Consider the following 13,049-nt stretch of genomic DNA (forward strand, 5'->3'; position numbering starts at 1 on the left):
TTGGGTTTGAAGATGGACTTTTTTTTTGAGAAATCCCTTGGAATTGGGTAGATCTTCAGAGAGCATCGATGAAGAGAAATTGATCATGTTTTGCCTGAAAGCCTCTATAATTCATACACCTGAGTGTATTGAATGGTATATGTTTATTAAAAAAAACAAATTGTCAATAGAAGGCTCGGAGGGTCAAGTCACATATACCGATCAACTCGGCTCGACGAATTGAGGTGATGGCTGTATGTGTGGATGTATGTGTGTTCATGTATGTGTGTGCACAGAAAAAATCATTTTTAAAGCATTTCCCATTGGTCGATTTTTCGACCACGAATCAAACCGGATTTTCACCGCATTGGTTGCTATTAAAAAGCTGTCCGGATCGACCAAGGCGTTCCGGAGTTATGACCAGCACCGGTAGAGCTGGCCGTATATAAAACTGAACCAAGTCCCATTATGCTGCACATCAAACTGCACCAATTTATGAAACATTTAACTCGTCAATCATGTTTTGTGCGAAAATTCAATCGCCTCTGCAGATCGGGTACACTGACCAGCATCAGGTCTTCCCCGTTGCGGTCGTCTTGTTTACCTCCACTACTGAGAGCCTGCCTACCCACGACTATCTGGGAGTCTTTTTGCAGGTAGTTTGATGCACTTGGTACATCTATCATGCACTGCTGCTCAAGGGCGTCGGTTATCTCTTCAAGATGTCCACCATTGATAGTCGCTTGGTCTTAGTTCTCACTTTTTTATTTTTTCTTACCGTAAAAGCCTCTTTTCTGAGGAAAGTCTCAGGAGCGTTTCAAATGGTCCAAGTGTGATTTAGGAGCTCTCAAAGAAGTTTCAGGGAAGTTCCAGGGGTCGCAAAGGCGCTTCAGGGGATCTCAGGGAGGTTCCGAGGGATTGCAGAGGCATTTTAGAGAGTCTCGGGGTAGTTTTGGGGGATTCAGTGGGATCTAGGGCGTTTGAAGAATCTTTCAAGAATCTAGAGCAACCTCCAGGAATATCAGCAAGAATTTTTCTAGGGAATATTTCAGAAATTGCTTCGGGGACTCTTTCAGAAAACCATCCACGGATTCCAGACATTCTTACAGCGATTTTTTTCAAGAAATACATTAATTTATCTAGGATTTCCTCCCCTAGAAATTACTACAGAGATTCCTTTGGAAATTAGTCATAAGATTTTCCTATCATACTTTGGAGAAGTTTAAGTGTTTCTCTAGACATTCTTCCAGAAGAATTCCACCATGAATTCCTCTAAGAATTCCACCAGGAATTTCTCTCAGAACTCCGCCAGCAATTATTCCCGAAATTCCGCCAGTGTTTTATCCAGGGATTCCTCCAGAGATTTCTCCCGAGATTTCTCCAAAAATTCCACTCGAAAAATTCTTCAGGAACACATCTATAGAAACTTCTACAGGAAAACTTCCTCCCAGCATTCTCCAAGAATTCTTCTAGGACATCCTCCAGGAATTTCTCAAGGAATGCCACCAAGATATCATCCAGGATTTTTTTTAGAAATTTCTTCAAGAATTTTTATAGGAGATCCTATAACAAACCCTTCAGAAATTCCTCCAGGAATTGCTCCACGAATTCCTGCAGGAATTCTTCCAAATACTCCTCCTAAAAATTCTCCAGGAAATTCTCCAGGTATTCTTCCAGGTATTTCTCCAGGGATTACTCCAGGGATTCCTCCAGGAATTCCTTCAGGAACTCCAGTAGGAATTGTTTCAGAAATTTTGCCAGGAATTCCTCCATGAATTCCTCTACGAATTCGTCCACAAATTCTCCTAGGATATTTTCCAGAAATTCTTTCAGAAATTTCTCCAGGAATTCATCCAGGATTTTCAGCAGGACTTCCTCCAGAAATTGCACCAGGAATTCCTTCAGGAATTCCAACAGGAATTCCTCAAGGAGTTGCTCTAGGAATTCCTCCTGCAATTCTTCCAAGAATGCCTCTAGGAATTACTCCGGGAATTCCTTTGGGAATTCATCTAGGTATTCCTTCTTGAGTTGCTCTAGGAATTGTTTTAGGAATTCTTCTAGGAATTCTTCCAGGAATTTCGCCAGGATTTTTCCAGGATATCTTTCAGGAATTTCTCAAGCAATTCTACCAGGAATAAATTCATGAATTTTGCCAGATATTCCACTTGAAATACCTTCAGGAAGTGTTCTAGAAATCCTTCCAGAAATTTCTCCAGAATTTTTTCCAGGAATTTCTCTGGAAAATCTTCCAGAAATTCCTTCATAAATTCCTCCAGGATTTACACCAGGATTTCCTCCAGGAATTTCTCCAGAGATTCATCCAGGGATTTCGTTGTTGCATTATCAAGAAATACTATTTTTAACCTAGTTAACAATGGCCACCGTACGTAGGAATACACTGGTGATCGGTTCCCAAGCAAAGAGTAGAACCGAGAAGATGCCTCCCATTTAGAAATTGTGCTGAAAAAACTTCTTCATGTTGGGACTATGTCAATAGAATTCTGGAGGAATCCCCTAAGATATTTCTGATCATTTCAAATAGCATCACTGAGGATAGTTCTGAAGGATTTTTCTGAGGAAAATTTATAGCAGTTTCCATGGGAATTCCGGAGAAAACAAATAACTGTTTTCAGGATAGATTCCTGCTGAAACTATTGAAGAAATCCTTGGAATACTGAAGAAAGCTGTGGAGGGATCCCTGGAAGAATTTCTCGTTGAAGGAATTCCCAAAATAAATTTCTAAAGTAATTTTTAATGAAATCGCCAGTCGAGTTCTTGTAGAAATGATTGAGAAAATTATTAAAAGAAAAAGAAAAAAATCTAAAGAATTAGAATACTTGAGATTTCTTAGAAAGTTTGTGAAGAAATCAAAATAAAAAATCAAAAATCCCTTGCTAAAAATCATTTAATATCTTGGGATATTTTAATAACAATTACTGGAGATTTTATGAAAAAGCTCCCCACTTTCCATCGATGTATTTCTGAAGGATTCTGAAGGAGATACAAATGGAGGAATTTCTGAAAATATTGCTATGAAAATCTGTTGGATATTTTCTGTGGGGATTTCTTCAGAAAATATTTCTGAATACATTTCTACATATTGTCAAAAAAGGAGGAAGAACTTTGAATGAATTTCTTTACTATCATGGAATTCTTTTGAAATTTTTTTGGAGGAAATTGTTGAAATAATCGGGAGAAAATCTGAATTATTCTTAAGAAATCGTTTGAGGGATTTAGTAAAATTCCAAGGAAGATTTTCGCTAAAGATTCTCCGGAGAAGTTTCTGAGAAAGTCCATGTAAGATTTTGCAAATAAACTTCTGTAGAAATTTTATGGAGGAATTTCTTATGGAAGCTCTGGGGAAAATTTCCGAACCAATTCGCGCAGCATCCTTTTGAGATTTTTATTTGTAGAAAAACGTTGAAGATTTATGGAAACCCAGCAAACATTTTAGTTGCATAAAAGTAGAATAAACAGCTCTTAAGCAAACTTCAGCTTATGCTATCCCTGTTTCTTGGGAAGGAATCTCTGCCCAAATAGTCCCAGACCCTATATACTAGAATTTCGAATTTTATATTTTAAAGGAATTCCGTTACACACAAAAAAATAACGACTTTCTCCGGGTACTCTTTTAGAAAATCCATGAATTTTGATAAGGAAACTCTCCAGGAATTCCACCGAATATTTCTCAATAAATATCTGAATCAATTCGACGAAGGGTTTTTCAAGCTCCTTTTTATGTATTTCTCAAGGTATTACTTCAGGAACACTTCTAGGGAATTTCCCTTGGGTACTTTCAGATATTTCTCCACGGATTTGTTTTAAGAACAACTCCAGAAATTTTTAGAGGATTTATTTAAAAAAATCTTTAAAGGATCTTTCAGAAGTTCCACCACGGATTCTTAAGCTTCTTCAGGAATTCTTCCAGAAATATTTCCAGAGACTCCTTCAGTAGTTTTAAGATTTTTTCATACATGTCAATTCGCGATTTCATCAGAAATTCTTCCATTGACTTTTTTTTTCAAAAATTCATCTAGATCTTTGGGTAAATGTCAGGGGTTACTGAAAAAAATCTAGAAGTTTTCTTCGTAATACTGCTTCAAGTGTCCCTTTAGAAATATCTCCTGGAATTCTGTCGGAGTTTCCTCCAGGAGTTTTTATCAAATATTTCTTCACGGAAGTACTTCATGAAATTACAAATACTGGAGAAATGTTCCAAGGATTCACTGAAGAAATGTTCAAAGTTATTCCTGAAGATTCTTCTGGAGATTCCTAGATTTTTTTTTATTGAAAATTTCCTGAACAGAATTATCTGAAGCAATTTCTTAAGTAATTTTTGGAGGAGTTTCTGTATGAATCCCTGGGGAATACCTGGAAGAACATCTTGAGATATCTCTGGAGAAATTCCTGGAAAAAAATTAGGAGGAGCTTCTGGTAAAATTCAAGGAAAAATTCTTGGAGGAGTTTCTAAAAAAACCCGGAAGAGATTTCTAAAGGGCACACAACTTGAGGAATTTCTGAAGTAAACCCGGAAAAATTTCGAATTTCGAAAAATTTCGAATACATTTCTGAAGGGTTTTTAGGAGGATGTTCTGAAGCAAACCTGGAAGAAATGCTGGAGATACTTCGGGAGGAGTTTTACAATGATTTCTTGCTAAATTTCTAAAGGTATAAGTGTACAAAAATCTCTTAATTTTTTCTTAATAATCGCTAGTAAAAATTTCGGAGGAAATTCAGCAGAAAATTGAAATAAATCTATTATAATTTTTGAAGATATCACCAAAATATTTTTCTTAAGAAATGGATTTTCTCGAAGGCATCTCTCAAGGAATGCCTGGAAATCTGTAGAATGCTCTGCAGTAATTCGACAAAGAATTTCTAGAGATATTCCTGGAGAAACGCCAATCAATAATTCCAGAAGTGATTTCTGACATATCCTTGGAAATATCTGAAGGGTTACCAGAAGGGTCCCTGGAAAAATCTGAAACACTCCCTGAAGAGAGATCCCAATGAACCCCACGAGAAGTTTAAGGTGCAATCGCTGGAGAAATATTTCAGGAACTTCTGAGCAACCCCCTAGCCTAGAAGAACTTCTAGAAATTTGTTTTTGAAACTTTCTGAAACTGGTCAGCTAACTCTGATTTTCCCAACTGTGGTTGCCTTGTTTACCTCCTCTACTGAGAGCCTTTCGGGGTTTTTTTGCAGACGGATTGATACATCTATCATGCACTGCTGCTCAAAGGCGTCTGCGAGCACTTCGGCGTCCAGTGCAGATGTTTAGTTGCCCCCTCTAAACAGGTCTCTAACCTCTACGTCATCGCCCAGGACCTCTCTTTTCACTTGGTCTCAGTTCTCACTTTTTTCTTCTTTCTTACCGTAAAAGGTTCTTTTCCGAGGAAGGTTTCAGAGGGTCTCACGTGTGTTCCAGGAGGTATCAAAAGGCATTCCAGGGATCTCAGAGGCGCTTCAGGGGATCTCAGGGGGTTTCCAAAGGATCGAAAGGGCATTTTTGAAGGTCTTGGGGTCGTTTTGTGGAGTTCAGGGAGGTTTTGAGGACTCCTAGAGGGCTTCAGGGAGTTCCAGGGCATTTTAGGGGACCTCAAGGGGTTCCAAAGCATTCTGGGACTCGGGGGCGTTTCAAGGCTCCCACGGAGTTTCCGGAGGTTGTAGAACGTTTCAGGGAGTTCCTATGATGTATTACAAGGTCTCAACGGCGTTTAGGAGGGGGTGGGGGTGGTTCCAGCTAGTCTAAACCGCGTTTCAGTGTGTCTCAGGGGATTCCGAGGGGTCTCGGTGGCGTTTGATGGAGCGGTGGGCGTTTCAATGGATCCCTGGGTGTTTCAGAGGGGTACCAGAAAGTCTCAGGGGCGTTTCAAGGGGATTCAGGAGATTTCAGAAAGTATCAGGACATCTCAGGGGCATTTCAGAGGGGTCCAGCGGATCTCAAGGGCACTTCAGGGGGTCTCTATCGAAACTCCCATAAAATCTGCTGAAGCCTGCTGAAGTCCCCTGGATCCCTCTTCTTTTGAGCTATCTGGAAGCGCTCTTGGATCCAATTCAAAGGAACCCAGGAGCAAGACCTGTTCTCGCGCCCAATAACTGGCAGCTTGTAGAGCTTGTCGGACCGGCGAGGACGAAGGTGAACTCCTAGACACGAGACAGAGTACATGGCGTGGTCTTGTTGGTCGAAGATCGAACGTCTTGACATCAGATGCCCGATTTAGAGCCGATGGAAGCCTTAAATGCAACGGGGCTTCAGCTGAACTTCAGGTGGCCAATGGTTTTCCATGACCAGCAAAGCGACGCTGGTAAAAGCTCCTGGCACAGAGCCCAAGTAACAATTTCATTGCTGGTTGGTTTTGTTTGATTTTTATTAGGGTTTTATCACAGCAATAATTAAAACTCACAGTTTTATGACTGCTTTTATGAAAACCATTGATAAAATGTTTTATAGTATACTTGAAGATATCCATGAAGACAGATTTTAAGAGTAAACAAAACTTTCCGATTTGTAAACCTTCTGGCAATCATTATTACCACAATGAAACTGTTAAAACTCTCAACAGATGGCGATCCGTTCGATTAGTAACGACATCTGCTGGTGGAAAAGCAGAACTACGACATTACTAGGTTTATTGCGGTCATCATAAAAGTAAATTTGCTTTCATTTTATTTTCGCTGATTATGGTTGTCGCCATATTGAAGAATTCGCTAACGTGAATGGAAAATAGTTAATTTTGCTCAAATTAGCAATGAATTGATAGTTTGTCACCATTTCCATAACATGCTCACATAAATAAACTCTCTCCGCTGAGTTTTCTTGTGATTCGAGAAAGTTTTACTAAATAAACAAATTGAATCATTTCATTCCAAGATGATTATATTCACTATTTTTGAAGCGCATTATTTTTTTGATTCTGCAACCCCAATATTCACGGTAAAATTGAATGCGCATAAGCCTACCAACACAATAACAACTAAAATATTACTTTGAAATGACCGCTTCTACTTACGAATGATGTATCGTCCTGAACTTTGCGTGCCATCGAAGAAGCTTCTCTGCATTTTAAGCTGTCATAGTTTTTGTTGAAAAAAAAAACAACAACAATCGAGAATGGGAAATTTTTCTACTAGGTTTTAAAAAGCTTTTATTGCTACTCCTAATGCGGGTAGCAAAACCTCTCCGAGAGTGGTCCACTTAGCCGGAAGATGCTCTTAAAGAGGTTATCAAGAGGTTTTGATGTATAAATCAGTTTTATTGCAAGTTTTATAAAATTGGTGATGAAGATCTCTTGTGGAGCCGAACAAAACTTAAAATGTTACTTGGGAGTCTAAGCAGTGATCCGTGACCGGATGATCAGATTTTCGGAATTTCTTTCTCCAGATTCCATAGGAGGGCGGGAGGTGGTTAGGGTCTGAAGTGGTTTGTTTTATGCTCTGTTGTAGTAGAGTATTGGCAGCCCCCTGGTAGGCATTGAAATAAAAGTGTAGAGACAACCCCCTGTGAGATGACGATGACAGCTGCGTGTGAGTGTCTATGAATGTATGCGTATGAGTTGAACAGTTGACGAACGTATGTACAGTATGCTGATAGATATGATAATTTATGTTTGTTATTATTTTGTTTATTTTAGTCCGTACTTAGCGCTGTTTGTAAATAGACGTCTGTAAATAGCACTCCTTGGAGATGAACCAGCCTCGGGCTGAAAATCTCCCTAATAAAGCTAATAATAATAATAGCACTCCTTGTAAAAAGTTTTCTTTCTCCGTATCACGCGATCCCGGGACGGGAATTTAACGGTAGATCGGTTAGGTACCGTATAAGTGTCCACTACGCTGGGATCCCAACATGCTCTGGTCCTCAAATCCACCTGACAGTTCGTTGGTCGAGTTAAATGTTTACAGGCACATCCCTCATTTTCAGCACTTGCTGTTTCGCGATTTCAACATCAACAGTTAAACCTCGATCGAAACCGATCCAACACGATCTTCATTATTCCAAAAAAACAACAGAGCTGTCAGTTAGGTTAGCATTAGGTAGGTGGTGCAGTCCCAGACATCTGTTATGAGAATTGCCTCCTACCCACCCGTTACCAAAGAACAGAGATTTGGGGCTTAATACTGACTCTAAGACAATAATGACGCAATGCTCCAGCAGGCCATAGCTGCCCTGGCCACGTCCTTGCGACAGCTGAGGGATGGGATAGGAAGATTAGTTGGACACCTAAGAAAGGTGTGCAGAGACCTCTACGTACTCTCAGGTCTAGGTGTCACGGGAATTTGACTGTTGTAAGTGGAAGGGTTAAGTCCAAAGGATAAGTTTGCTCAACGTTTTTTCACCAAAACTATATACAGGAACAAACTCACCAATTTTTACGAATTCAAGTACTATCGAGACGATACTTTTGGCTTCCATTTGCGTCTCTCGGACATCCAGCAGCAATATCACCAAATACTTTCATGTTATTTTCATGATTCATTCTCAATACTGTTCAGCTGAATCGTCAGGTAAGAGAAATACGTAGAACACCGAAGATCAAGCAATTTTCGAAGTAAAATTTGCGGAAGGCATAGCACCACCAGCCGTTTCTCAATTCGGCCGGCCATAATCAGAACAACGCCACGGAGCAAAGAAATAGCGTGACAGTTTCGCAAACGCAGCCGCTCGCGCGCACAGCCTGCTACGATCTCAACAGAGCTGTCAATAAGGTTATGCAGTTAGGAACTGAAAAATAACTCATCAGAGGGATCCAAATTACCAAAAAACTGAATGTCTAATGTTCCGAATCATGGGTCGTGTGATCGGTACGGTAGGCCAATCGGTACAAATACTAATCACAGACAAATAGACGTAACACCTTGAACGATTTTCATAGAAATCCATCGCCCAGTTCACACTACCATCACCTGGTGTAAAAGTGACACGAATCACTGTGTTGTGCAATATCGTCAACAGAAGGCGCTAGTGTGAAACGTCAAACGCATAGAAAAACGATGCGCGCGCCTCTGGTTATGAAAGCCACAACTATAAAAAATAAAATGATCGTTAAAAGCGTGGTCGATGGAAATTTCGCAAGTGTTACGTCTGTTTGTCTGTGTACTAATGATAAATAGCCCCCCTAATGCTAGAACTAGGTAACTCGTTTTTGAAAGTGCGGATAAAATGGCTGGTAAAACTAATCCTGGTATAAAACAAACACTTTATTGGGCTTAAAAGATGAATCATTATGTGTTTTCGAAGTTCCAATGGACAAACTTTTGTTCATTATGGTGTATGTTCAGATATAAACATAACTCTCGAAATTTCGCAAAACCAGTTACCTAGTTCTAGCATAAAGGGGGTAAAATAGTAGTGAGTTAATTTTTTGTATCGTAGTACTTTGGATTACTGTGTTGTTGAAGTTGCAAGAAATGGAGAAAACTGTTCCTCAAAGTTTTGCTCTGGAAGAACGATGATCCTAGCGATTCTTCGACAATGATTTTTCATTAGGGCCTAACTGATATTATCAATTCATCTTTATCGATCCTCTTTTATCACACAATGTGCATTGAGTGGTTGAAATCCGTAGGGGACAGCTACATCTTGCTATATGAACAAGAAAAATAATGATTAAATTTGTTTTGATAAAGTTATTAACGAAAAAGGAAATCAACAAAGAGAAATCGTTCAGATTTTCCACCATTCTGAAACTTATGCATGATGAGGGATGTCATCATGTGAATGCGATAGGGGTAGGCGGGGCAATATGGACACCCTAAGGTTTTTGCCAACTTTACCTACCAAGATGTCAAAACAGTTTAGTTTTTTGATACATGTATCCTTTTAAAGTCTATTGCATAAGAATGCTCACAAAGAAAAATGATTTTTGTAATTGCGTTGCGAATTCCCCTACTTTTCACTCGCGGAAACAATGTTAAAACGGCCTACTTTTCTTCACTGAAGCAAAGGTGCCGAAAAGTACTACTTTTCGGCACTCTTTAGAGTGCTGAAAAGTAGTACTTTTCGGCACTTTTGCCAGCACACACTTTTTGTTAAGCACCGCTACTTTCGTAGATACAGTTGCTGCTTCTACATGCACTGAGCAGTTCGAATCCAAATCAGGACGATTCAGATTCTAATTTGAACTGCCAATCAGGCGTAGAAGCAGAAACTGAACCTACTTTTGCTTTTGCTTATGATGCTGCATGACGACGACGGGAGCTTGAAAACTTGCGACAGTTGGCCTACCATAGCCTACCTGATCGAAGAAAATACTATTCACTACGTCCTGTCGCGCATGGAGGCTCGCACGTGGTTGCTGCTGTTACACGTTTGTGTGGCTAGAGAGATTATACTTTACGGGTATTTTTGCAATTACAAAAAACTTTGTATGCAACGCGTTGCAAAACTCGATTTTTTCAGCACTCGTCGTATTTATCCAACTCGGCAAGCCTCGTTGGATAAACGTACAACTCGTGCTGAAAAAATCATCATTTTGCAACTTGTTGCATAAATAACTATTATCCACTTCAAAAAATGTTATGAAAATGTAAGTTTTTCATGACCGTCTTCAAGCATACGGGGCAGAATGGACACCCCCATGGGGCAATATGGACACCATGAGACTTTTACGAATTTCGTACATTATTTAAAGTCATTTTCATTTCATTACAAAACAACTATTATGGATGAATAATACGCCGAAGTAGTTCATTTTTGTCCAGTTAATTTAACCCTTTGGAGCCGGAGGGGTCATATATGACCTCAACATAGAAACGACTGTATAAATTCACCCATTCGATAAAACAGAATGCTGTCTTCGGCAAAGTTGTTGCAAATTGAGTCCTCTATTAGGGAAAAATGGGGATATTTGTATTTGGGACTTCATTGATAACCTAGAACATCCTGAACACCATGAAAATTGCAAAAACGAAATAATTGACATACCAGTTGCCCTAAAAGCTGAATTTGGATGTGGGTATGGTGTATATGTATCCATTTAGCCTTTATCAAGAATATCAAAAGGTATTTTATATTCTGGGATGTTCTAGGTGTTCCAAACTGTCCTTTGGTGAAGTCCTTCAAATCTACAAGAATAATTTTATGTATTTTCGCCACAATTAATAGCATTGCATAACCTACTGAGATCCGTAAAGCTCTTGACATCTACTATGTCATTTATAGACACTATAGGGATATTCCAGATCAGCCAAACTACCATGGAGTTCAGGACTTCAGGTCTACACTCGTAACAGTATCCATATCTGTTATACTGAAAAACGCTGCATAATCAACTGCAGTTACTGGAACAATCTGAAGTCTACTAGCTTATTATAAACCTTTGGGACATCTAGGGTCGTCCAAACTGTTCTATAATAAAGTCCTTCAAATCTACAAGAACAACTATATGTGTTTTCACCATATATAATAGTATTGTACAATCTGCAGGGGTCCGCGGAGCTCTTGAAATCTCAAATGTCATTCAGAGACACTACAGGGATATTCCAGGTCAGCCAAACTACATTGGAGTTCAAGACTTCAGGTCTACACTCGTAACAACAGCTATATATGTTATACTGAGTAACATTGCATATTTATCCGTGGTAACTGAACCAATCTAAAGTCATTTTTTTTTATTATAACCCTTTGGGGCATTCAGATTCGTCCAAACTGTTCTATAATGAAGTCCTGTAAATCTACAAGAATAACTTTATGTGTTTTGCCATAAATAATAATATTGCACAACCTACTGGAATTCGCGAAACTCTTGAAATCTCAAATGTCATTTAGAGACACTACAGGGATATTCCAGGTCAGCCAAACTACCTTGGAGTTCAGGTTTTCAGGTCTACACTCGTAACAGTATCCATATTTGTTATATTGAGTAACGCTGCATAATCAACCGCAGTTACTGCAGCAATCTGAAGTCTACTTTTTTGTAATAAACCTTTGGGATTTTCACGGTCGTCCAAACTGTTCTATAATGAAGTCCTTCAAATCTTCAAGAAAAACTTCATTTGTTTTCACCATAACAAATAGCATAGCATAATGTGCTGAGATCCATGAAGCTCTTGAAATCTTAAATGTCATTTAGAGACACTTGGGAATGTTCCTTCCAAGTCAGCCGAACTATCAGAAGACTTGCTGGGCATGATAGATTACAAATCGCAGCTTTGTATAATGAAAGCAGTTACCGATACACCCATAGACTTTAGCATCTAAACTCAAGAACAGTTTGGATGACCAAGGATATCCCGACTGATCTGATACTGTTTATTGAACTTTCAGAAGATTTATTTCACATGATAGATTACAAATCGTAGCTTTGTGTAAAGAAAGAAATTTCCGTTACACCCGCAGACTTTAGGATTTAAACTCAAGAACAGTTTGGATGACCTAGGATACCTCGACTGATCTGATACTGTCTATAGAACTTGCAGAATACTGACTGGACATGATGGATTACAAACCGTAGCTTTGTATAATGAAAGAAGTTACCGTTACACCCGCAGACTTTAGGATCTAAACTCAAGAACAGTTTGGATGACCTAGGATATTCCTACTGATCTGATACTGTCTATTTACCTTTCAGAAGACTTGCTGGACATGATAGATTACAAATCACAGCTTTGTATAATGGAAGCAGTTACCGTTACACACATAAACTTTAGGATCTAAACTCAAGAACAGTTTGGATGACCTAGGATATCTCGACTTATCTGATACTATCTATTGAACTTTCAGAAGACTTACTGGGTATGATAGATTACAAATTGTAGCTTTGTATAATGAAAGCAGTTACCGTTACACCCATAGACTTAAGGATCTAAACTCAAGGACAGTTTGGATGACCTAGGATATCTCGGCTGATCTGATACTGTCTATTGAACTCTCAGATGATTTACTAGACATGATAGATTACAACTCGTAGCTTTGTATAATGAAAGCAGTTACCGTTACCCCCATAGACTTTAGGATCTAAACTTAAGGACAGTTTGGATGACCTAGGATATCCCTACTGATATGATATTGTCTATTTACCTTTCAGAAAACTTGCTGGACATGATGGATTACAAATCGTAGCTTTGTA

The sequence above is a fragment of the Aedes albopictus genome, chromosome 3 (genome assembly GCF_035046485.1).
Source record: "Aedes albopictus strain Foshan chromosome 3, AalbF5, whole genome shotgun sequence".
Classification (NCBI taxonomy): Eukaryota; Metazoa; Arthropoda; class Insecta; order Diptera; family Culicidae; genus Aedes; species Aedes albopictus.